At 50.3% G+C, this 13,072-nt stretch overlaps 1 protein-coding gene across 3 annotated transcripts in view; it reads right to left on the reverse strand.

The window, feature by feature from the left end:
- HOMER2 (homer scaffold protein 2) overlaps positions 1–13,072 on the reverse strand; it is a 71,026-nt gene that overhangs the window by 37,970 nt on the left and 19,984 nt on the right. Inside the window, exon 1 of one of the 3 annotated variants that reach the window (XM_071219470.1) lies at positions 2,582–2,601. The exons of the other annotated variants lie outside the window; for them this stretch is intronic. The gene's annotated coding sequence lies outside the window, so the exon portion shown is untranslated. Of the gene's footprint in view, positions 1–2,581; positions 2,602–13,072 lie in introns of those variants that run through there. 3 annotated transcript variants of the gene reach the window in all.

A 13,072-nucleotide genomic window follows, 5' to 3' on the forward strand; every position in this document is an offset into this window, starting at 1 on the left:
TGTCTCCTGAAGGTCCCCACACACACTAGTTGTGTGCTCCCATCATGCAGGGCACTGACCCGTGTCTCACCTACCTGTCCCAGCAGCCTTGAGAAGAATCCAGGCACCTGAAAATTCATTTTACAGAGAAGACAGACACAGAGGCCACACAGAGCTATTAGGTGAGAGTCACCTCAGCTGTCCAGCCCAATGCACACTCAGGCTCCTTCCCACCCATCCCACCGTGCCTGCCGCCAGCGGTGCCCCACACCTGCCCTGCTGACCTTGCTTCCCAGCCACCTCAGCTGCCCTCCCGCCATCACCTTCGGGCTGCAGCACCCTTGAGCTGCTCAGCAGGACTGTGGATGAAGAGGTTCATCCTTATCCATCCCTTACCAATGCTATTATTACCCCAGGCCTTAAGGAACAATCCAGGAATCCAAATCCTGCTCACCAACAGCATCCTCACAGCCTCTCCCCAAGTCCCAACAGTCAGCACAGAGCCCAGAAAATACCTGACGAGTTCCCCAAACCTTTGGGTTCCTGCCCAAGGGCTCACAGCCCTAATGCCTCTTGGGTGTGTTTGAACCATGTTGGTCAACCAACCCCTCGATCAGCAGACAGGGCAGCAGGCAGCAGCCAGCCTCCCAAGCGGTCACCGAGAACCTCCATCCGAGCCCTGGAGTCCAAGGTCTCTTCCTAGCACAGCAATGAACAAACACCTTGGGAAACACTGACCCGGGAGCCCTAGAGGGTTCTTGCTCCCTTGTGACCTCCTCTGGACCACATCCGGGCCTGTCACCCTCCCAAACAGCACTGCCTCAGGGAAGCCAAGATTTTGCATTCGATTTTAACTCTCCAAGACACCAGCTAGGTGTCCTACAATGCAATGCGATTCTGACACCGTCTACCTGGAGGCAGTGTCCGAACCGGCAAGTTTAAGGCTCAGTCCCTCGAGACTGTCTCCATTTCAGACAAATCGCAAGTCCAAGTTGTCACCCGTGTTTTTGACCAGCGGGCTGTAGAGAGGAGATTCCAATGGCCCCCTCCTCGGGGGCCATTAATTTACTAGAAATATTTTACTTACTAGGTCACCAACGTATTATAAAGGGTATAACTCAAGAACATCCAGATGAGGGAGATGCATAGGGCAGGGTGGGGGGCAGCTGTGCGGAGCTTCCCTGCTCTCTGGCACATCACTCTCCCCCAGTGTCCACGTGGCACCAACCCAGAAGCTCTCCAAATCCTGTCCCTTTGCGTTTTCGTGGAGGCTTTGTTTTGTAGGTGTCACTGGCCACAGATTCAACCTCCAGCCCCTCCAGGGAGGGGTGGGTAGGGGGCAGTGAAAGCCCCAGCCCTCTAATTGCCTCGTTGGTTCCCTTGGCAACCAGCGCCCCCCACACCCCATGACTCCAAAAAGTCACCACATTAAAATAACAAAAGACCCCTTTAACACTCTCCTTCTAGGAGATTCCAAGGGTTTTAGGAGCTCAGTGCCAGAAACAGGATTTATAATATTCTTTTCATAAATCACAGTCTCAGAAAAGTCTCTCCATCCGAGGCCAGACACCCCCGCCGTCCGCCCTCGGAGCACCTGGATTCTCCCGCGGAGCACTCCTCACACCTGGGCCTCTAGGCTTCTCCCTGCCCCTCCTGACAAATCTCTTCCCGCCTCTCCAAAATGCCCACCTTTGAATCTCGTCACCACACTCGGCCATCCCCTACCCCTCAATGCTGCTGTCCCCACAGTCCCCGTGTACCCCCTCATTTCTCCATGAGTTTAGCCCCTGGGTCACCACCCTCTCTCCCACCTGAGGCCTGTCTTCATTCTCAGTTGTTTCAGTACACACAGAGCATCCTGCCAACTGGCCTTCAGTCACTGAAACTCTCCTTGTTCCCCTCTCCCTCGGCCTCCCCAAATCCCCCTCATGACTTGTCATTTATCCTTAACTCCAGACCATCTATAATCTTCATTTCATGCATCCCACTCCCTGCAACTGACACAGCCACTCCCCCGCCCAGCCCATACTCCCAATCACCTGTACCTGCCCCGGCTTCCCACGGCACTTTTTGTCTTCTAACCTGCCAGAAAATGCATTGTTTGTTATATTTTTATTCATTGTGTATCTCATTAGAAAGTAAGCCCCGCTAAGGCAGGGACTCATTTGTCTGGTTCCCAACACCATGGACAGTGCCTAGTACGCACCACTCAACAAGTACTTGAGTGGATTATAACTGTAATTAATCAATATCCCTTTTGCCTGCTGTACTGTAAACGCCACCAGGACAGGGGCCAAATCCATCCTAGATACCCTGGAAGTACTCAGTAAATATTACCTAATCGACTGAACGAAGGACCAAAGTTAGGAGGTAAGAAGGACACACTGCTGGGCGCAGGCAGCCTCCACGTGGACTGGCTGGATGCAGTTCTATTGCCACTGGCTGCCACCTGAACACAGGGACCTCAGTACAGCCGGAGATTCGGACAAGCCCAAGCAGTAAACACCCAGCCCTCGGACAGAGAGGTTTGAGCGCACACGGTGGTTCCTGCCTCCACCACGCAAGTCTTTGATCCCATGAATGTGGGGGAAACTGCTCATACCTGCTGCACTGGTGACCTGAAAATGCTCCTTCTAGAAACAGATCGCCTGGAAGACCATCAGCTATGACCTTCTTCCTGCAAAAAAAACACTTAAGGAGATCCTATCTGGGTTTCGGATCACATTTTCAATCTGACTTCCTCTTCAAGCTGCACTCAAGACGCACTCGGTTACTTTAGGTACTAGTGGGTAAGAGATTTGCTCTAGGAAAAAAGATGTAAGTAAACTGAACAAATTCTGTAAGATGCATGGAATCAAATTTCACAATGTCAGACTCAGTCTGACCTCCCACCTAGGATGGAGGGGCTTGAAACCCAACTTTTATTGAAATAAAGTGCTGTTTGATTGGGGGACCAGTCCTGAAACCACTTCTCTAAAGCACCTTCTTGCTCATGTTGCCAACAGGTGGGTCCTTCCGTGGCAGCCAGGAGGGCCCCAACTACAGCAAAGCAGCTGTAGCACTTGGCAAAATCCCCCAAAACAGAAAAACCCCACATCAGTCTGTGTTCCTTTGAGCCAGACAACACAGGCGACCGCAACCACTGACGAGTATGGGGAACTGTGGGAAACGAGGTCATAAAGAGGGTGAGCGATGTGGGCTCCGGAGAGCTTACAACCTTCTGTGTCAACATCAATATCAACACGACTGATCTGACATAGACCCAGGCAAACAGGTTTATTTATTTGAGATTTAGATTCCTATTAGGTAATCTGAATAATGTCTTAACAGATGTCATCACAACCTGCAATTCAACAAGACTGAAGACTGAAGTCACTCTGAGAACCTCTACTGAAATCTGAAAAACAGGACCAGGGAGAAACCAGGAGACAGAAGGCTGAGGATGGGAAGACAAAGGAATAGCTCAGTGGATTCTGGGTACGAGAAGTCTGTAGAAAACTGAGACAGCTGTGTGAATGACCAGGCAATCATAAGAGCAAATCCCTGCTTTTAGCCCTGCCCTCTGAAAGGTGGGCTAGCAGAACTTTCTTGAGGCTCCTCTCTACTTTCTTTTCTAATCTCGAGTTGTACTTTTGAAACAAAGGTTGTTTTTGTTCCAGAATCATAAAAGTCTTGCAGAGTGTGTGAACCTCAGAGCCAAACAACATATATAAACACCAACCCCTCTCTGGGTCCTGGCTGTGTAACCTTAATCAAGTAACTTAACCTCTCTGAACTTGTTCTTCATTCATAAAACATGAAGCTTAAATGACATAATGCATATCAACAATCAATAAATATTAGTTCCCTTAGCCCTGGCGGAACTCTCTCTTCTACAGGAGCCAAGTAGACTCCACAGTGACCATGTGGCTGGACTCTCTGTGTCCAGCATCCCGTCCCGTGGCCTCTGAGAGAAAGGGCCTGTGCACCCGCAGACCAGCAGACAACCGGAAATGATCGCTGATCTGAGGTGCCACCACTGCTCCCGAAGGAAGGGCCTTCTGCCAGAAGATAAAGTGGGCTTCTCTTCCCTGCACAGATTCTCCAGAAGTCCCACTAAGTACATGCAGACACCAGTGCCAGTGCTACAGTGGCTGGGAGGACACAGACTTGGTCTGAGGCCAGTCATCTCATGTGGCAGTCAGATGGCAGTGAAGGGACAAGTAAGACCAACTAAGAATTTACGGGAGACACAAACATGATGAATGCAGCCTCTTCAGGGGAACCCCGCAGGCCCGCTCCATCCTCTCTGTGACATCTGCAGGACTGCGCCAAGTGCACCAAGTGCTTGAAAGACAGATGTTTGAAGCTGCATCAATTTTTCTACCCAGACAACTTCTTCAGGCCCCTGTCCAAGCTCACCCCTTGAGAGAGGCCATGGGGGCTCCAGTGTGACCAGGCCTGGGCAACACTCCATTCTTAGTGAACTCCACTTAATTATTTAAGGAATGAGGCATTGTATCCTTTGCAGAACATTTAAAATGCATGGGAGAAGCCAAGGACTGGCTTTTTTTTAGCTTCCTCCCTTGAAGCAAGTGATATAGCTTTCAATAGGGCTGTGGGATTCCAATTCCAGTTTTCCAGAATATTCCATCCTTGGCGAGGCATGCCTGCCTGCTCTTAAAAAACAAAACTGAAAGAAGAAAAAAAAAGCAGGAAGCCCTGACAAAGCCACACTTGACGAAGTACTGGTGGTGTCCCATGGGAGTCACTTTTAACTTGAGCAGATCTCTGTGACCCTGTTGGTGCCCAAGTGAGCTGGGAGCGCAAACGTCACTTGGGAACACGCTGGGCGAGGGCCGATCCCCCACCTGGAGACACAGCTGTGCTCAAGCCGGCCTGCAAGCCCACTTCAGTGCTCATCCCATCCCACCTGGCCGCTCGTCACGAATGGGAGCCCACAAAGACCACCTAGCGGGGAGCCGAGGGCATGAGATGTGGGGAGGAGCTGGGCATACCCAAGGCAATGCCGTAAGGAACAATGTTCCCATACCACGGCATGAAGGGTCAGCTGAGGCCCCCAGAAGGGGAGGGTCCAGTTCCTGAGATGATATTTAATGTGCTGCCTCCAGAAAGCAGGGTGGGCTTCCAGGGCCTCTGCACCTCAGAAATGTGCACCTGAGAAACTGCTGGGGTTTTATTGCTCCCAGCAAAGCTCAGGCCAAACCTGTTTACTCCTGAAGACAAGAAGGGTTGGACAAAGCTTTTGCATCACAAGCATCACAGGCCACCTCCTCCTGTCACCTGCCCTGTGCATACCCCACCTGTGCAGCTGCTCTCATCCCTCCCCTGATCTGAGTTCCACCAGTTGAGTTCACACAGAGCAAGACCCCCCGCCCCCAAATGGCAGGTATCACACATATGGGAACAGCTCTCTCCTCCCCTTACCCTCACCTTGTGGCCAACTTCTCCCTTCTCTAAGGTAAAATGCCCAAATCCATTAAACAAGGGTTTTTAATGTGTTTTGGGTCAAGGACCCTCTGAACGTCTGATAAAAACTATGGACACCTTCCCAGAACTGCGCATACGTACGTACAATTCTCTGGACGGCTGGGGGGAAGGGGTGTTCACAGACCCCTGCACTGGACCTAGAGACCCCACTTTAAGAAAACTTCCTTCAAATCATCCTCATGGAAGGTGTGTCCAGATCCCTCCCTCTCTGCTCTGCCTCCTCCACATATCCCTCCACTCATCGAACTCTGGATCAGCTCTGGCGCCAGAACCAAAGACAATATTCTAGATGCATAGGGAAGCAAGCCCATCACCTCCTTTATTATATTACTGCAGCTATTTCATACTTCGGCCAAGATCTTCAAAGTTACAGTCAGGGTTTGGGACAACCACACCACCAGGCTGACTCACACAGAGCTCACCATCGCTCAAAATCCCCAAGTGCTTCCCATGCTCAGAAAGATATGCCCCACTCCCCACCCCAAGACATGAGCTCGTCCCACCCCCTTATCTCAGGGAGAGACCACACCTTCCTAGTCACTGGGCAGCACTCAGGCTCTTGGGACCTCCCTGCTCTGTTCATTCACAAACTTGAGAGGGGCCTTCCCTCCTCCTTGCACTGGGCAACCCTCCATGGACTCAATGAACTCCTGGAATCGGCAACACCAACCAAGCACAGAACCTTCCCTTCACTACCCTCATGCCTCAACTGAACTCCTCTGCTGCACACACAGCTGACTTGCTCCTCGCCCACAGAAGCAGAACACAAGGGGTCAGGGCAATTAGTGTCCCTGTACCCTCCCCACTCCCAGGTGGCTCTCTTTGTTCCAGTCACCTGCTCCCACCCAGCCTCTGAGTCGTTTCCTGTCATTTTCAGGGGCTTCAGCTCTGAGCCCAGCTTCTTCCTCGGCCCACCTCCCGTCACTGTCACCATCCATGCAGATGACCTCCAACACCCTGGACAAAGTTCCTTGATCTCCTCCAGAAAAAGCCTTTGTCTCAATGCCCCTTCAGTGACACTCTCCCCTAGCCTTACCAGGAACCCTAGTTTCCAAAAATGCACCAACTCAGAGTGTGACTTCCCAACCCCCTGCTTCCTGCCCACAGCTCCTATGCCTCCAGCTCACCCGCTCAGGTATCCCCACCTCAGAGGCCTCCATCCACTGACAGGCCCACTGTCCACCCCCCCCCCGGCTCCTCTCTTCCCTGAATGGCCCAGACCTGCCCCATGGTCTATAGCAGCTGTTGCTGGTACCGGTCCCACGTGAACACCTGCCACCCAGCCTGATGTGCCTGCCACCTGCCTCCTCAGGCTCACACCCAAGCAACTGGGCAACGTCACCAAACTAGGTGGCCAAGTTTCACTTAAATTCATGTTCTCTGACCTCAAACTGTCACTCTGCCACAGCCCACAAGCCTGGCTCCCTCTAGCAGGCTTGCCACCCACTCCCAGACAACTTCACACCTTCTTCTCCTCCTCAGACTTCCCGCCCACGCTCGCAGGGGATGGCCTGCCTCGGACTTCGTGGTACAAACAGGGGCCATGGGCTGGCTCCTCCCATGCACCTTCCACCACACCCAAGCCAAGGGACACTCCTTCCCCTGGTGCCACAACAATCACTGTCATCTTCTCAAGGCCTCAGCTCCTCTGTCATCTCCCTTCTCCGGGGCAGCAGGCCCCTCAGCAGCCACATATGCAGGAATTCTATCTTCAATACACTCTCCCTCTGCCTACAGTCTCCCATATTAGTGCCCTGTTTCTCTGCTCCCTGAACGGTCATCTTGGTGAGGAAGTGGCCCCCACATCCCCACACAACCCCTTTCCCAGCCTTCCATTCATTTTCTGACTCACCTGGCTCCTGGCTGCACCTTGCCATTGAGCCGGCTCTGGTCAGAGCCACCAGCAGCTGCCATGCTGCCCAGTCCCAGGCTGCATCTCAGCAGTGCTCAACACCAATGCCCAACCCCCCCCCCCCCACCTTGAGACACTGCTCCATCAGCCACTCTCACACCACCTCCCGCTTTCCTCCTCCCTCAGCAGCCACACCTCCTCCAACTTCTCTGCTGGCCACTCTTGCTCCATGCCACCTCAGTGGTGGGTGCTCCAGGCTCCTGAGTCCTCTCCTCCTCCACCTGCCCCTCCCAATCAGAGCCTCACCCAGTCTACCTGCAGTCCGACTCTGCTGAGCCCCAGATGCATATAATTCACTGCCTGCTCCCCAGCTCCACTCATCTCCTCAAGCTTACTGCATGGATGCCTGAACTTGACTCCCCATTCCCCACTCCAAACCTTCCCCTCTAGGCTTCCCCACATCTACTAGATGCTTAAACTGAAAACTAAAGGAGTCCTCTTTATGTCCTCCCTCTCCCTCATCCTTCACCCCACATGTAATCCCTCTAAAAGTTCCAGCAAACCCATCTCCAACCATTTGTGGAGCCTGTCCACTTCTCTCCCTGTCCTCTTCAAACTTCTCAGCCTCCGCCAGCATCCTCTGTGCCTAAAACCCAGGAACTCTGTCACTGGTCTCCTGGCCTCACTTCCGGTCCCCTTCCACTCCATCTCCACAGAGCACCGGAGTCATCTTCTTAACACAGATGAAGGGTTGTGCTACAACCCTATTAAAATCCTTCCATCTCACTGAACCTCACTGTATCTCAAATAGAAGCCATGCCACAGCTGACCTCACGTCCTCCACTTCTCTCCAGCCCCACACCGGGCTCTCTCCCTTCACCTCTGGCCATCCAGCCAGGCAGGTCTGATTTCAATTTCTCGAACATTCTGGGTAGCTCCTCCCCACTCTAGGTCATTGCACCTGCTGCATTCTCCACCTAGAAGGCTCTGTTCCTGTTCTCCACTTGAGACAGCAGCTTCAATGTCACCTTTTCTGAGAGGCATCTCAACTACACATTTTAACACTGGTCTCAGCCTTTGCTTCTTTCCCTCACAGCCCTGAACACAACTTGCAGATATTTTATTTGTGGATCCATTTACAGGTGTCTTTTTTGGGGGTGGCAGCAGAGATGGGCGGTGTCTGTTTCCCTCACTGGAATGTAAATTCCATGGGAACAGGGACCATATCTGATTTACTCACCATCAAATACATGTTGAAATGGTAATACTTTGGATATGCTGGGTTAAAATATGTTAAAATTCATTTCACCTGTTTCTTTCACTTTTTTAATGTGGACACTAGAGCATGTAAAATTACGTAAGGTGTGCTCATATTTCCATTGGGCTGCACTGGCCTGGTGAGCAAAGGTTGGGGAGATGCAGATTATGATAATATGTTATATAACATTGATTGTAATTAAATGTTTTATGTGATACACAAGATAGAGCAGCCTGGGCCAAGTATTCAGGGTACACAGAAGACAGGTAGGTCAGGCCAGGTGACAGCAGGGCTGAAATGCCAAACTGAGGAGGACGAAGTCATGAAACCTCCCCACCTAGTCGGATCCTAGCAAGTGGCTTACGTCACACACCCAGTACATGTACAGATCTGGGACAATGGAGTATGTGTCCCAACCTGGTCTCATAGCAAATACCCTAATCCGCTCCCAGCTGCATGGAGTCCCAGGCCTGTGCCAATGGACACGCAATCCAGATATTCTTGTCTGCGCAGGACGCAATACTCACATCTCCTCCTTTCCTCGCCTCGTATTTAAAGAACTAGACTCACTGAAATAAATGAGGGTTTGTGGTATGGTTTATTTTCTCTGAACGTCTCAACTTTGGACCAGTGCTAGACTCACTGAGTGGGGGGAGGGGAGAGGGATGTGCAGAAGCCATCAGCCCATCTTCCCTGGGACACACACTAAGTCAGATGTATTTGGGGAAGAGGGCGTGGATAAGCCTCCCCCACTCTGCCTCTGCCCTCAGGCATTGAGCTCACCCCCCAAGCCACCACATTAATGGTCATTCCCTCTAGTAGATGATATGCTCCCATGGAGCAAAGAAACCCACTTCTCACAGAGGTTAATGAACTTACAAATCTCATTACTCAAGGAGGTCATGCAAGCAAGAATTTCAATGTGTTTTTTAGAAAGGGTCTGGAAGAATTATTAACAGAACAATGACTGGCTACTCAGAGAAGCGAGGATAGAAAGGTAACCGATGGAGATGGAGCGGGCGTTCCACCCCCGCCAGGCAGCGTCCCCCAGGGCTGGGGATGGCCGTGTACTTGGGAGTCTAACCAGGGTGAGCCGCAGATGCATGCCCACCACCTGGTCTGGGACCACTTGCCTCTTCCCCGGCTCCCAGCTCTAGCTTGAGTCTCCAACTGGCCCCCCGAAGCCATTCACAAAGCTGTATTTACTCCAGGCAACTCTCTGCCCACCCCCACAATCTCCCACCCAAAGCAGAAATGACAATGATAATGGTGATGATAAACTTGGCTACCACTCACTGAGTCCTTATGTGTCAGGCGTTGTGCTAAATGTTTACATACATTTTCTCATTCAGTCATCTCAATCACCGAACAGATAAAGCTTAGAGAGATGACTTGTCCAAGCGCACACAGCCAGCCAAGGGGCTGGGGTTTGACCTGCCTGTACTTCACCACCCTCCCCCATCCCCCAAACAAGTGGTCCTCCATGGCAATGGACTCACGACTTGGTGAGACAGCCAGTCCCACCTTCAGTCTGCATGGAGGGTGAGACAGCTCTGCCTCATACCCACTGAGCTGAGATCTGCCATGTTGCCCCACCCCCATGAGGCCTCCCACAACAGGCTCCATTCCTTTTCCCCAGGAGAACCTTCTCCGTCACCCCCCTTCCCCAAGACAACAGAAGTCAAAGCAACTTTGCTCTTCTCAATTTATCTGAACAACTCCAATTAAAATCTTTTCCAATTAAAGATCCCAAAAGGGATCCAATGCCCAGGCAGCAGGGTCTATAATATTCCTCCTCACTAATTGGCTCCCTGTGGACACCCCGCACCCCATAACCCAGAGACGAAACTACCCCCAGAGCTGAAGGAGGACAAAGGGCCACTGGGCCCGGCCAGCTCCTCAGTGGTGATCTGGACCAAGAACTAACTCCCCACTCAAGGCCAAGGGAAAGGGACCTGCTCGAGCCCCTCCTGTGGCTGGGGCCCAGCCTCAATTTGGTTGGGAGGACCCTGTATACTTCAGGGTTTCTTAAAGCATGGCTCTCAGGTGAACTGCCCTGGCTGGTGGCAATGCCTTATCCTAAGCTTTTCTGCACAGAGGAGGGGACACCATGGTCCCCAGTTTCTCAGAGGAATAATAATAAGACTATCGACAAGACTTATGAATAAAAATGCTTTTTAAAAAAATCTCTCTGGTTGTTGACAAATGTCTAAAAGTGTTCCCCACAAGCATATTTTCATTCTAACAAGCTAATTTGAAATATAATTTAAATAAATTGTATCAGAACGATGCCATATGACTAACAGCACCAGTGGCAGAACTACTGGAGACTTCTTCGTGCGGCCGTTTAGCAGAGGCTTCCAGCCTGATGCTCTTCCCACACACAGTGCTCTCCTCTAGCAAACTGGCTCCTGATGCCAGCGCTCACCTCCTGACCTATAAATACAGCTCGGCGGCAGCCTGCGTGCGCAACACCTAGATGTGCAGACACAGCGAGCCATACTCAGGGACCAATGTATCAAAACCAACGCAGATTAGAAGCTTTGGCCTGAATTCCTTACCATACTTTGTTTTGCTCAATTTATTTTTACTGGAAAAAACCAAAATCTAACTCTCAATATTTATTAGGTCAGGACTTGCTACACCTGAGATTTCTAATATTCTGGAAAATGCTTTTTCGCTATTGTTAATTTGGTTTTGGACTGCTGTTCACTTCCCCTGTGACAAAAGTGAAGGAAGTTTTTCCTTTCAAATGGAAAAGGAGATCCTATCCCCACCCCATGTACCCCAGGGTAGTCTTTTCCCAAAGGTTTTAAGTGTCAGTGCTGGCCGGGGTGATAGATCACAGGATTTATCCAGGTTTGGGGCTTTTAAAAAAAAAAAAAAAAATTGCCTTACAACTGAAGCAGGGGCTATAACGTCCTTCCTGTCCATACCTCCCTGCTGATCCTCTTCCCAAGGGAACTCTGTAGAGGAGGAGGTGTGATGCCCACCAGACGAAGGGCTTCTGAAGCTCAAGGGGCAGCTCAGGTCAGGCCCTGGTGCTTTCTGCTGGCAGAGGACCTTCTCACCCAGTTCTCAAAGCCGAATCTCTAGGCCCTGGTATTTCCAAACAAGCAGAAACAATCCGAGCAGCTGGGCCCTGGTTTGCCAACCACCCCTAGCAACCATGATGAATCCGTGCGTTCCCACCAAGACGCACTGAGGAATGGTGACTCACCCCAAATTACAGTGCCACCGCAAATCACCCGGTGTTCACTGTGATCCTGGTCTCTGCCACAGTTTTTCTCTTTCAGTAATTCATTTACAGGCAACAACTGCTTTAAGGGATTGTCAAAATGTCTTTTAAATTTTTTTAGAATATGCACTGCCTTTTTCTACAAAGGATTTAAGCAGGCTTATAAAGATGTATAAAATCCCGCAAAATGACAAATTAGAAGTGGATTTAAATGATGATGTAGATTTATAGTTATTGGCATGGAAAAATGTCCACTCAAGGTATTTTAAGTTAAAAACTTATGTTGCACAACAGGCACATAAAATGATGCCATCTCGTTAAAAATACACTTGCTCTCTGTAGACATATGCATCTCTCAACACAAACACATACGTACACAGGAAAAGTCTGCAAAGACAGACATCTGGTTGATGATGGAGGTTATGCCTCCAACATGGGTTGACAAGTAATTTTCACTTCCTTCTTTATGCTGTCATGTTTTAGTATGAACATGTAATATTTTTATAATTAGAAAAGAAAGCAAAGCTATTTTCATTTTGTTAAAAAAAAAAAGTGGGAGATGAGAAAGGGTGAAGGTAATCAGAGAGAGCAGGTCATAAAACTGAGCAAGGAATAAAGGGAATGGGTGGATCTGCTAAGGGTGACCACACATCTGACTCTAAGATCCTTGGAAGTCATCATGGAAAAAAAAAACCCTAGTAATTTACACAAAATCACTGAGTGCATTAGCCAAAAACAATCCATCCCTCTGCTCTGGGTCCTCCTTCAGGGGACTGGGTACAAGCATTGAATGTGCCCTGGGCTCCATCCTAAATGCTCAAAGCCAGGAGATGCAGCACTGTTTCTAACAAGAGTGCTGAGACTATCCGTGCACTCCTCTCACTCACGCATTCAATACACACCTATTAGGCGCCCACCCCACTCCCAGTACTATGCATTTTTCCAACTCTGACATACGGAGATGGCTGTCTAAATAATGGGAATCATGCTAACTGCCAGCAGCCTGCCTAGCAACTCCTCATAGTACACTGATCCCAAAGATCCAGGCATCGCCTCGGACATGCTATGGATTATAACATCTGTTTCAATGCACAAATAGAGCTGGACTTGTATGTGGGGCTTATCTCCCCTTATAAACTATAAACTCCACAAAGGCAGGAACTAACTAGCAGGTCTGCTCATCCTGGATCTCCAACAGACCCTCTAACAGCATTACAGATGAAGAGATTAAATGAACCTTAGAAAGTGAAGTCTA

Source organism: Desmodus rotundus, chromosome 10 (genome assembly GCF_022682495.2).
Source record: "Desmodus rotundus isolate HL8 chromosome 10, HLdesRot8A.1, whole genome shotgun sequence".
Lineage (NCBI taxonomy): Eukaryota > Metazoa > Chordata > Mammalia > Chiroptera > Phyllostomidae > Desmodus > Desmodus rotundus.